Source organism: Artibeus jamaicensis, unplaced genomic scaffold (assembly GCF_021234435.1).
Source record: "Artibeus jamaicensis isolate MK-2021 breed Jamaican fruit bat unplaced genomic scaffold, CSHL_Jam_final contig_3197, whole genome shotgun sequence".
Classification (NCBI taxonomy): Eukaryota; Metazoa; Chordata; class Mammalia; order Chiroptera; family Phyllostomidae; genus Artibeus; species Artibeus jamaicensis.
This window is the reverse complement of record NW_026521752.1, coordinates 183,580-195,797: the sequence shown is the minus strand read 5'-3', so window position 1 is coordinate 195,797 and position 12,218 is coordinate 183,580. Positions and strand designations below refer to the sequence as shown.

The 12,218-nt window shown below is 42.2% G+C and overlaps 1 protein-coding gene across 6 annotated transcripts in view; it reads right to left on the bottom strand.

The window, feature by feature from the left end:
* The window catches only part of CLYBL (citramalyl-CoA lyase), a 322,476-nt gene that overhangs the window by 300,616 nt on the left and 9,642 nt on the right, over positions 1 to 12,218 (bottom strand). The window lies entirely within an intron of this gene.

Genomic DNA, 12,218 nt, shown 5'->3' with positions numbered 1-12,218 from the left:
GGTCAACTGTGGTCTGAAAATATAAAGTGGAAAATTTCAGAGGTAAACAATTTCTAAGTTTTAAATTGTACAGTATTCTGAGTGACATGAAATCTGGCATCATCCCACTCCATCCCAAGGACATGAATCATCCCTTTGTCCAGTGTATCCAGGCTGTACAGGTTTGCATCCACTCTTTAGTCATTTAGTTGCCATCCTGGTTATAGGATCGACTGTTGTGGTATCACAGTGCTTGTGTTCAAGTCACTCTTATAGTAGCCCAAGCCTACATCACAATGCCCATGTCATCCACGTCATATCATTTCATCCCCAAGGCATTGTATCATCTCATCACAAGAAAGGTGAGTGCGGGAAAATTAAGACATTGTGGGAGAGACTGCATTCACATAATTGTTATTATAGTATATTGTTATAGTTCGCCTGATTACTTATTGTCATTAATCTCTTACTGTGCCTAATGTAGAAATGAAACTTTATTACAGGTATGTACCTATATGAAAAAAACAAAGTATATATAGGGTTTGGTACTATTTGTAGTTTCAGGCATTCACTGGGGGGTCTTGAAACATCCCATAGATAATGGGTAACTACTATATTTCCTTTTAAAAAATTATTATTTTTTAAAAGATTTTATTTATTTTTAGAGAGAGGGGAAGGGAGGGAGAAAGAAGGGGAGTGAAACATCAATGTGTGGTTGCCTCTCATGTGCCCCCTACTGGGAAACTAGCCCAAAACCCAGGCATGTGCCCTGACTGGGAATCGAACTGGCAACACTTTGGTTTGCAGGCCAGTGCTTAACCCACTGAGCTATGCCAGCCAGGGCATAAAAAAATTATTTTTAATAATCCTCACCTGAGTATATATTTATTGATTTTGGAGAAAGAGGAAAAGAGAGAAACTCTGATGTAAAAAAGAAATATTGATCATTTGCCTCCCCCTATACAGGCCCCAACTAGGATCAACCCGCAGCCTTTTAACGTACCAGACGATGCGCAACCAACTGAGCCACCTGGGGCCAGGGCTATATTTCTTTTTTTTATATCCACCCTTTCTTGGGGTTCTTATGAGTCAGGAACTACCAGCATTCAGTGTACCATCTCATTTAATTCTAACCACCCTTGTGGTAAGTACCGTGAGCCCCCACCCTTAAGGGAAGAAGAAAGAGAGGGAGAGAAACATAGAATCAGTTGCCTCTCACATGCACCCTAACTGGGGACTTGGCCTGCAACCCAGGCATGTGCCCTGACTGGGAATTGAACCGGCGACCTTTCACTTTGTGGGACAAAGCCCAACCAACTGACCAACACTGGTCAGGGCTCATGAGCCCCTTTTACAGGTAAGGAAACTAAAAGGAGCTGGATAGTAAGAGGCAGAGCGCCAAGGTTCTGGCTCAGGTCTCTGTGACCCTGGGAAAATGTCTAAGCACTGCTGAGCCTCAAAGCCCATGGTCTTTGCCTTCTTTACTTGAGGAAATGAGAGAAGGCCCATGATGCTGGGGTGAGTGGAATGTGTGAGAAGGGTGGAAGGGAGTGGAAGGGTGGAAGTGGAAGGGGTAAGACCAGACATGTGCCGGAAGGCCAAGGGAAGGTACTGTAAAGATGCTAAGCAGAGAAGAAAAATAAACCAATTTATGTATTTAAAAAATGGTTTGGAGGAAAACAGTGAGATACCACCTCAAACCCACTTGGATGGCTATAATCAAAACAATGGAAATAACGAATTTTGTCAAGGATGCAGAGAAATTGTAATACTTGTGCATTGCCAATGTGATGTAAATCAGTGTAGCCACTGTAGAAAACAGTTTGGCGGTTGCTCAAAAAGTTAAACATAGAATTATTACATGACCCAGCAATTACATTCCTAGGTGTACACCCCCCAAAACTGGTGCTGTTCATAACAGCCCCATTCACAATTGCCACAAGGTGGAAACAACTCATGAGTTCATCAATTGAACAGATACACAGAATACACTCTATATCCACATGGGATATTATTTGCCATAAAAGGGAATAAAATACTAATAGACAACCTGGATGAACCTCAAAAACACATTATACTAAGTGAAAGAAGACTGTCACAAAAGGCCACATGCTATATGATTCCATTTGTATGAAATATTTAGAATAGGTAGATATATAGAGACAGGAAGCAGACTCATGGTTGCCAGGGGCTGGGGAGAGGAGGAAATAGGGAGTGACTGCTTAATAGGTATGAGGTTTTCCTCTGGGGTGATGAAAATGTCTTGGAACTAGATAGAGATTATAGTTCCAAGTACAGTTTCCAATGTACAGAGAACACTGTAAATTTACCACATTAAACACTGTACAATGGTTAATTTTATGTTATGTGAATTTTACCTCAATTTTTTAAAAAAATGGCTTGGGGGGGTACAAGTAGATGTAAAAGACCCCTTTCCACAATGGCCCAATTGAGAAATGACTATTAGGGTGGTGGCGGTGGAGACTAAGTGAAAGGGACAGATCCAAGAATTATGTTTACAGGCAGACTCAACAAATCTTGAAAACAGAATATCCATGGTAGTATCTACGCAGGAAGCATGTAACATGGGAGGCAACATGGGAGGTAAAGCAGGCAGCCAATTAGGTATTACAAAAGCTCAAAGCTGAATCTAGAGAGAGGGTGTGGTAGGCAAAATAATGTCTCCCCCAAAACACCCATGTCCAAACTCCCAGAACCTGTGAATATATCAGGTTACATTGCAAAGTGGAATTAACATTGCAGATGAAATTAAGGTTCTAATCAACTGCCCTTGGGATGGGGAGATTAGCCTGGATTATTCTGGTGTACTCAATATAATCATAAATGTTCTTATAAGTGGAAGAGGGGGGCAGAAGACAGAAAACCAAAAAGATGGCAGTACGAGAAGAATTCGACCCACTTTGCTGGCTTTGGAGATAAGAAAAGGGCCATAAACCACAGAATGCTCACAGGCTCTCACAAGGGTGTCCAATCAATCTGTGGCCCATTGGCCCCATGTGGCTCAGGATAGCTATGAATGAGGCCCAACACAAAACTGTAAATTTACTTAAAACATTATGAGATTTCTTTGTGATTACGTGTTACGATGTATTTAACATATGGCCCAAGACAACTCTTCTTCCAGTGTGGCCCAGAGATGCCAAAAGATTGGACACCCCTTAAGTCAAGAAAATTGATTCTCCCCCAGAGCCTCCAGAAAGGAATGCAGGCCCCCCAACACCTTGGTTTCAGCCCACTGAGATCCTGACTTCAGACTCTTGACTTCCAGAAGTGCCAGATATTAAATTTGTGTTGTTTTTAAGCCTCTAAGTTTGGCAATCTGTTACAGTAGAAAGAGAAAATTAATACAGTGGGGCAGAGTTGACAACTGAAGGGGAAACTGAACAGACCTGGCAACAGATGGGGTGTGGGTGGGAAGAAGGGAGGTGAAGGCATCAAAGCCAACTTGGACTTCTGATCCTAGAAAACTTCAACAAAGGAAAAAGTAGCGAGAGGGGATGGGGCTTCAGAGGGAAAGGAAAAGGTTGCTGTTTGAGAGGGCCAGGGAAGGACTGCTTCTAGGAGGAAGTGGCATTTGCAAGGGGCCCTGAGGAATGGGTAGAAACTGATGGATGAGGTGGGAGGGTGAGTGTAAGCAAATCAGAGGAGGCCAGGGTTGAATGGGTGTAAGGAACATTGAGCATGCTGGTGAAATGGTGCCAGGTGAAAAGTGTTAGGAGAGATGTTGGAAAGATGTAATGGATGAGAAAGTCCCTACATGAGACCGTAAGGCAGGGGTGTCAAACTCATGTTCACGGGGGGGGGGGGGGGGGGGGGGGGGGGGCACATCAGCTTTGTGGTTGCCTTCAAAAACCCAAAATCATTTTAGGACTGTATAAATGTAACTATTCCTTAACTGTTAAAGAGTTAAAATTACATTTGGCCCTTTGAAGGCAACCTTGAGGCTGATGTGGCCCCCTGTGAAAATGAGTTTGACACCCCTGTCTTAAGGAATCCAGCTTCATGCAGCAGACAGTTGGAGGACATCAGGGAATTTGCCCTTGGTGAGGAGCTGCATAACATAATTGGAGCCCACTCTAGGAAGCTGAAGGTCAGTAAGAAGTGGTGAGTATGTGGGTGACAATGGGAGGTATGGGTAGGTTCTAAGGATATGACCTCTCTCTAGTCTCAGGCATGTCACCAGGTCACCTGGTAAACCCTGACTGTTTTTGCAGCATAGAAAGACACTGATGAAAGTTCCGGCCAAGATGGAGGTGTAGGAGGAAACACTGTGCCTCCTTATACAACCAAGTTTAAAGACAACAAAGTTTTAGTAACAAAAACACAACTAAAAAACAGAAAATTGAACTGTATGGAAGTCCGGCAACAACAAACCATTCAGCCAGACTGGTGAGAGAGGCGGAGTCAGCGGCTGGCGGGGAGGAGTCCCGGCAGGAAAAAGCAGCTGGGCTGACAGCAGTCACGCAGGAAGCGGTTGTCGGTTGTCGGTTGTCGGTTGTTGGTTGTCTGTTGTCGATCCCAGGCGTGGGGTGGCAATGGGCAAACCCAGTGAGGGCACAAGCGGCTGACCATGGTCACACATTCGTATGCAGGTAAATCAGGTGAAGGAGTGAGCAGTGAGACAGACCACACAGGCTAGGGCCCCAGCAACGGGAATTAAAGCCTAAAAGCACCAATTGGAAAAACTCTCGGGGTCGAGGTGCCGGGAGAAACTCCCAGGTTCACAGAGAGTTTGTTGGAGAGACCCACAGGGTCCTGGAGGGTGCACAGGCCCACACACCCAGGAACCGGCACCAGGGGTCCTAGTTTGCTTGCGGGAAGCAGCAGAGGGGACCGAAATCTGAGAGAGTGAAACAAACACCATTGTCCCTCTCTGACCCCGCCCCCACATAAGCATCACAACCCAGCCACTGGGTTGCCCCATCCTGGTGAACACCTAAAGCTCCAGCCCTCATACCTAATAGGCACGAACAGACCAAAACATTATGGCTCAGGAAGAACAGCTCAAAGCCCCAGAGCCAATACTTCTAAGTGACCAAGAGATAGCTAACCTATCAGATGCATAGTTCAAAACACTGGTGATCAGGATGCTCACAGAACTGGTTGATTTTAGTCACAAATTAGAGGAACAAATGAAGGCTAAACTAATTGAAAAGAATGGAAATGCACAGGAAACCAATAGTAATGGAAAGAAAACTGGGACTCCAACTGGACCAGAAGGAAGAAAAAAATGACCAAACAGAAAAATATAAAGAAACAATTCAAAAAAAAAATGAGTAGAGGCTTAGGAACCTCTAAGACATCTTTAAATGTTCCAACATCTGAATTATAGGCGTACCAGAAGGGGAAGAGGAAGAGCAACAAGTGGAAAACTTATTTGAACAAATAATAAAGAAGAATTTCCCCAATCTGGCAAAGGATACAGACTTCCAAGAAATCCAGAAAGCTCAGAGTCCCAAAGAAGGTGGACCCAAGAAAGAACACACAAAGGCACATCATAATTACATTAGCCAAGATTAAAATGAAGGAGAGAATTCTAGAAGCAGCAAGACATAAGGGGATAGTCACTTACAAAGGAGTTTCCATCTGACTGTCAGCTCATTTCTCAAAACAGACATTACAGGCAAGAAGGGGCTGGAAAGAAGTATTCCAAGTCATGAAATCCAAAGACCTACAACCAAGATTGTAGGTCTATCCAGCAAAGCTTTTATTTAGAATGGAAGGGCAGATAAAGCACTTCTCAGATAAGGTCAAATTCAAGGAGTTCATCATCACCAAGCCCTTATTATATGAAATGCTAAAGGGACTTAGCTAAGAAAAAGAAGATAAAAAAGATGAACAGTGAACAGCAAACTCACAGTTTGCTGTGAGTGTTCAAACTCACAGTTTGAACAGCAAAAAAGATGACAGCAAACTCACAGTTATTAAGAACCACACCTAAAACAAAAGCAAACTAAGAGGACAGCCAGATCAGGAGCAAAGCCATAGAAATGAAGATCACATGGAAGGTTAGCAACAGGGAAGTGGGAGAAGGAGAAGGGGGGAGAAGGTACAGAAAATAAGTAGCATAGACTGTAGATAGAAAATAGACAGGGGGAGGGCAAGAATAGTATGAGAAATATAGAATCTAAAGAACTTGTGACACATGAACATAAATTAAAGGGGGATGGTGGGGGAGGGGGTATGCAGGGTGGAGGGGAACAAAGGTGGGAATGGGACAACTGTAATGGCATAATCAATAAAATATATTTTTTTAAAAAAGAAAGACACTGATGACCCAAATTCACAGCCAGGACCCTTGTCCAGAGGTTGGAGGTGGGAGGAATACCACAGGAGTCTCTCTTACGTCCACATTTGCTTCCCTAGTAGAGGTAAAAGTCTCTTTACTGGCCCAATTCCTTTCCTTACATGCAGGCATTTGTTAAAATATACAATACCTGGGTAGGGCTACACATAGGACATTAGCACATGGTGCTTTTCTCATACTCACTGGCTCACTAGGTGGACTGCTGACCATGGGACCTAGGACCAGCAGACCCTAAGAGCCCTGTGCTCCAAGCACTGGGGTATCTGTGGGTCAGCATGAGGGCACTAGGAAGGCAGAGGAACACAAGATCTAGGCAAAAAAAAAAAGCGTATCTCCACTTTTCTTGCAGATTAGACCAACATTTAGGATACCCACCTCTTCTTATTCCTAGTTCCTCTAGGTTCTGTATTTCCAGCACACCTGAATTATTTCAAAAGCACAGCCCCTCAGTACTGTGGTAGGCACCTTCCACTTGAACTGAGGACTTGAACAGAGCACCTTTCAGCAGTCCCTGCCGCAGAGAGAGTAATATTGAAGACACCTCAGGAGTTAAGAATCTAAAGGATGAGGATGAATAACACATAGACAAAGATACCTCTCAAGATGGTAGGAGGAGTTCAAATCAATTGAGTGCAATCTGTACCCATAAATTAGGGGGAGGCAAAGGTATTGTCGCTCCCTGGTCAAATTGAACTGAAATAGACCAAAATAATTCAAAAATAAAAAAGCCATATTTGATAAGTCTTAATTCTCCAAAGTTCTCTTACTTTAGGTCAGTAATTTCTTTCTAGATTATGGAATGTCCACTGTAAGGAGGCATCTAGTCTACCCTCCTAGTTTTGTGAGAAAAATAAGGCTCAATTTAGACAGGAGTTTTGAACAAGTTTAAGGGCCAAATGCAAGGGTCCTTTAAGGGTCAGCAGGGACCCTTAAAGTCTATGCTACTTATTTTCTGTACCTTCTCCCACTCCCCTGTTTCAGGGTCAGCAGGGACTAGAACCCCAAAGTATCTATCCAGAATCCTCCTGGTTATACCAAGGTGTTAGCAACTTGATTTTGTGAACTTTTTTTTTACATTTGTAAGAAAAATCTGAATAGCACCAATATGGATATTAAACCGATATACATAAGGGGGAATATCCTTTTCCCCCTTTACCTCTCTCCACCTGGTACCCCCATTTCCTCTGGTAATTCTCCCTTAGTTCATGGCCATGGGCCATGCATATAAGTTCTTTGGCTTCTCCATTTCCTATACTGTTCTTAACATCCTGCCTATTCTATACCTACCAATTTGTAGTTCTTCTTTAAAAATATTTTATTTATTTATTTTTAGGGAGGAGGAAAGGAAGGAGAAAGAGTTGGAGATAAATTATCAATGTGTGGTTGCCTTTCATCTGTCGCCCCACTGGGGACCTGGCCCACAACCCAGGCATGTGCCCTGACTGGGAATCAAACTGGTGACCCCTTACTTCACAGGCCCGTGCTCAATTCACTGAGCTACACCAGCCAGGACCAATTTGTAGCTCTTAATCCCTGCACCTTTTCCCTCCTTCTACCCCTTCTCCCTCCCTTCTACCCCCAATAACCCCCCAACGATCTCCATAGCTATGATTCTATTTCCACTCTGTTTGTTTGCTTAGTTTGTCTTTTAGATTCAATTGTTAATAGTTGTGAATTTATTGCCATTTTAGTTTTGAACTTTTTCCTTTTCTTAAATAAGGTCCTTTAACATTTTACATAATAAGAGCTTGGTGACAATGAACCCCTTTAGCTTTACCTTCATGGGAAACACTTTATCTGCCCTTCCATCCTAAATGATAGCTTTGCTGGATAAAGTAATCTAGGTTGTAGGTCCTTGCTTTTTCATCACTTTGAATATTTCTTGCCAGTCCTCACTAACCTACAAAGTTTATTTTGAGACATCAGCTGACAGTCTTATGGGAACTCCTTTGTAGGTAACTCTCTGCTTTTAAGATTCTACCTTTATCTCTAGCCTCTGCAATTTTTAAAAGATTTTATTTATTTATTTTTACAGAGAAGGAATAAAGAAAAAAAGAGAGTTAGAGAAATATCAATTGGTTGCCTCTAACACACTCCTATCCAGGGACCTAGACAGCAACCCAGGCATTCCCTGACTGGGAAATGAACTGGCAACCTTTTGCTTTGCAGGCAGGCACTCAGTCCACTGAGCCGCACCAGCCAGAGTTAACCTTTGGCATTTTAATTATGATGTGTCTTATGGTCCTCTTTGTGTCAGTCTTGTGTGGGACTCTCTGTGCCTCCAGGACTTGTCTATTTCCTTCACCAAATTAGGGAAGTTTTCTTTCATTATTTTTTAAAGTAAGTTTTCAATTTCTTGCTCTTTCTCTTCTCCTTCCAGCATCCCTATAATTTGAATGTTGGTATGTTTGAAATTGCCCCAAAGGCTGCTCAGTCTATTATTGTTTTGGGGGGTTGTTTTTCCTTCTTGCTGTTCTGGGTTTTTTTTTTCATTCCTTATGTTCCAAATCATTGACTGGAGCCTCAGCTTCATCAACTCCACTATTGGTTCCCTGTTAATTGTTCTTTATTTCACTTAGTGTAACTTTCATTTTTGCCTGGGTCTTTTCTATGCTGTTGAAGGACCCAATGAGTTCCTTTGAGCATCCTAATAATGAGTGTTTTGAACTCTGCAGCTGATAGATTGTTTATCTCCATTTTGCTTAGTTCTTTTTCTGGAGTTTTGTTCTGTTCTTTCTTTTGGGCCATATTTCTTTCTCTCCTCCTTTTGGCAACCTTCTGTGTTTGTTCTATGTATTAGGTAGAACTGCTTTGACTCCCTGTCTTGTTAGTGTGGCCTATTGTAGAAAAGTACATACACTGGTAAATTGAATGGGGTGGAGCCTGGGTGGGGCAACTGGTATAAACTAGGTTGATGGAGTCTCAGATATGGTGTGTAGGAGAGGGCTCAGAAAGGGGACAATGTTGCTGCCTGGTCTCTGGTGTCTTGTTGGGGAGAAAACTGTCCCCCAGCACTCACCCTGATGTCAGACACTTCAGTTTCTCCCCATATGCCACCAGTGCTCTTCTAGCTGCTGGCCTGGTGCTGCAGTCCAAAGGGAGTAAATCTGTGTAAGTCCTAAGTCCGCTGCAGGCCCTTTAAGAAGAGACTCCTGAGAATCCCACAGTTTCTTCTACCACCCAACCCCCATTGGTTTGTACAGGCAGTAGTTATGGGGATTTACCTTCTTGGCACTGAAGTCCTAGGCTGGATGGTCTGATGTGGGGCTGGGATCCCTTGCCCACAAGGTATCCCTCCCAATTTTTATCTATCACAGGTGATTGTGGAATGCCTGTTCCACCTCTCCGCACGTCTGTTTCTCCACCCCCATATCAGTCTAGATGAATCTGACTACTTTAATTCCTTGGTTGTCAGACTTCCATACAGCTCGATTTTCTGACTATTCTGGGTGTTAGTTGTTTTACAGTCTCATGGTAATTTTTGCTGTGGTTGTGCGAGGAGGCAAGGTGTGTTTACCTATCACTCCATCTTAACCAGAAGTCCAGATCTGATTTTTAGAATCTGGGTAAGTTTCTACTTTAATCTGTATTAAAAGTATTTTCCCGAAAACAGAAATCACCGAAGGGTATATACTATGACTCACTGGTATAATTTAAATGTGTTATCACCATTTCTAAGAAATCCACTGTTAACTCAAAACTTTAACATCATGTTTCAGAGTTCCATATAAAATATGTACTTATAATAGCCATAGGGTGAAAATGTCCATTGATGGATAAACAAAATGAGGTATATGCATATAACATACTGAAATATTATTCAGCCTTAAAAAGGAAGAAAATTCTGACACACACGACAACATAAGTAAACACTGAGGACATTATGCTAAGTAAAATAAATCAGATACAAAAGACAAATATTGCATGATTCCACTTATATGAGACCATAGAATAGTCAAATTCATAGAAACAGAAAGGAGAACAGTGGCTACTGGGCTGAACAGGAGAGACAATGGGAAGTTAGTGTTTAATGGGTACAGAGTTTCAGTTTGCAATGAAGAAAAAGTTTTGGAGATGGATGGTAGTGATGGTTGTACACAATGCGAAGAAATCCTAAACAACTTAATGCCACTGGACTGTACACTTAAAAATGGTTAAAATGGTGAAAGTACATTATGTATATTTTATTACAATAAAAGAGGCACTAATCTCCATAAAAACACTATCTTAAGTATTTCATTTCCTAAATCTGCTTTTTTCATTCAGCAAATTTATACTTAGCACTTACTATTGTGCCAGGCAGTGTGGTATAAAGGTTGGGATTAAATGGCCAAGTCCCTCATCTCATGAATATTTGATGGCAGCTGGGGTGCAGGCAGATAGTACACAGATAAATGTACAATGCCAGGTGGAAGTGAGTGCAATGGAAAAATCATTAGGCACAGTGAGGGAGAACCGTGTGCAGAGGCTATTGGGGGGGGAGTTGCTATGTTGTAGAGGGTGGTTGGGAAAGAATCCTCTCATGGGTGGCATTTGAGCAGAAACTTGAAGGGGCAGAGTGCTCTAGGCAGGAGACACAGCTCTGTAAAGGAGGCAGTATGGTGGGAAGGGGATAAAGGAGGTAATAAGGAGGCCCAGAGTACACAGCCACTTTTTGTTTCTAACAAATTTTTCAAAGGACAGTAGGTCAGTACAGAAATATTTCCTCTGCCACCCTGGCTGGTTCGATGGACTCAGTGGACTGAGCACTGGCCTGTGAACTGAAAGGTCGCTGGTTCGATTCCCAGTTAGGGCACATGCATGGTTTGCAGGCCAGGTCCTCAGCTGGGGATATGCAAGAGGCAACAGATGAATGTAGCTCTCACACATCAATGTTTCCCTCCCTCTCTCCCTCCCTCCTCCTCTCTCTAAAAATAAATAAATAAAATATATTTTAAAAGTGAAAAAAGAAATATTTCCTCTATTATCTATGAGTCTTTCATCTGTCTTAATGATCAGAAATGATCAGAAGAACCAACTCTCACACCTTACTCTAAAAGATAACGCTTGCACGTTTGTCAAGAGACTCGGACCTCTCCCATTGCTACCAATTTACGTCTTCCGGTGCTAGAGTGCCCTCCAGTGTCTTTGTGTGAAAACAGCATTTGGCATGGATTTTTTTCCCCCCGTTAATTATTTTTGTGTTGGGCCAAAAAATAAAAGTGGGCATATCATCTTTCTCACAAAAAAATACTGTGAGATTAATTAAGAAGACAAGTATAATTGTTTTAAAATAAGCCTGTATTACCTGTAAAGTGGTAGTGTATACATGTGCAATGATGTTTTTAAATGACCATGTAAATTTTAAAAAGATCCAAAGAGAGGCCCTTATTTTGATAATATACAATTTTTTCATCATTGTTGAACTTTAAGTTAAACAGCAAACACAGTTTATCACCACTAGACTGTGACCCTAATTTTACTGGGGGAGGTAAGGAGGACAATAAAGTAACAAGTGTTGCCTTTAAAAATTTTCAGTAATACAGACCACTACAGTGACTGCCTTCTCAGTCAAAACATTGTGCAGAGAAATAGTTAAGACAGTCTTGCCTATACCAAACATCCTAGTAAAACAGAATCCTTGCTTCTTATGGAAATAGGCTTTGATTCCTTTATTATAAAATCTAGCAGCTTTGTTAATTGCAAAAGCCTAACTAAGAGGAAGACGTTACATGTGGTGTAGTTCTGAACAGAACTTGCAAGAGAGGTAAAATTCTATGGCCACTTCCAGAATCACCTTGTAGCTGGGTCAGTGTGAGAGCCAATGCCACAGAGGGAAAAGCCACCAGCTGTGTAACTAGTAAGACAGACTGCTTCCTTTACTGTGCAGGAGTCTGCTGATGCCAAGGAAAACGGGCAAATAAGCCTCCCA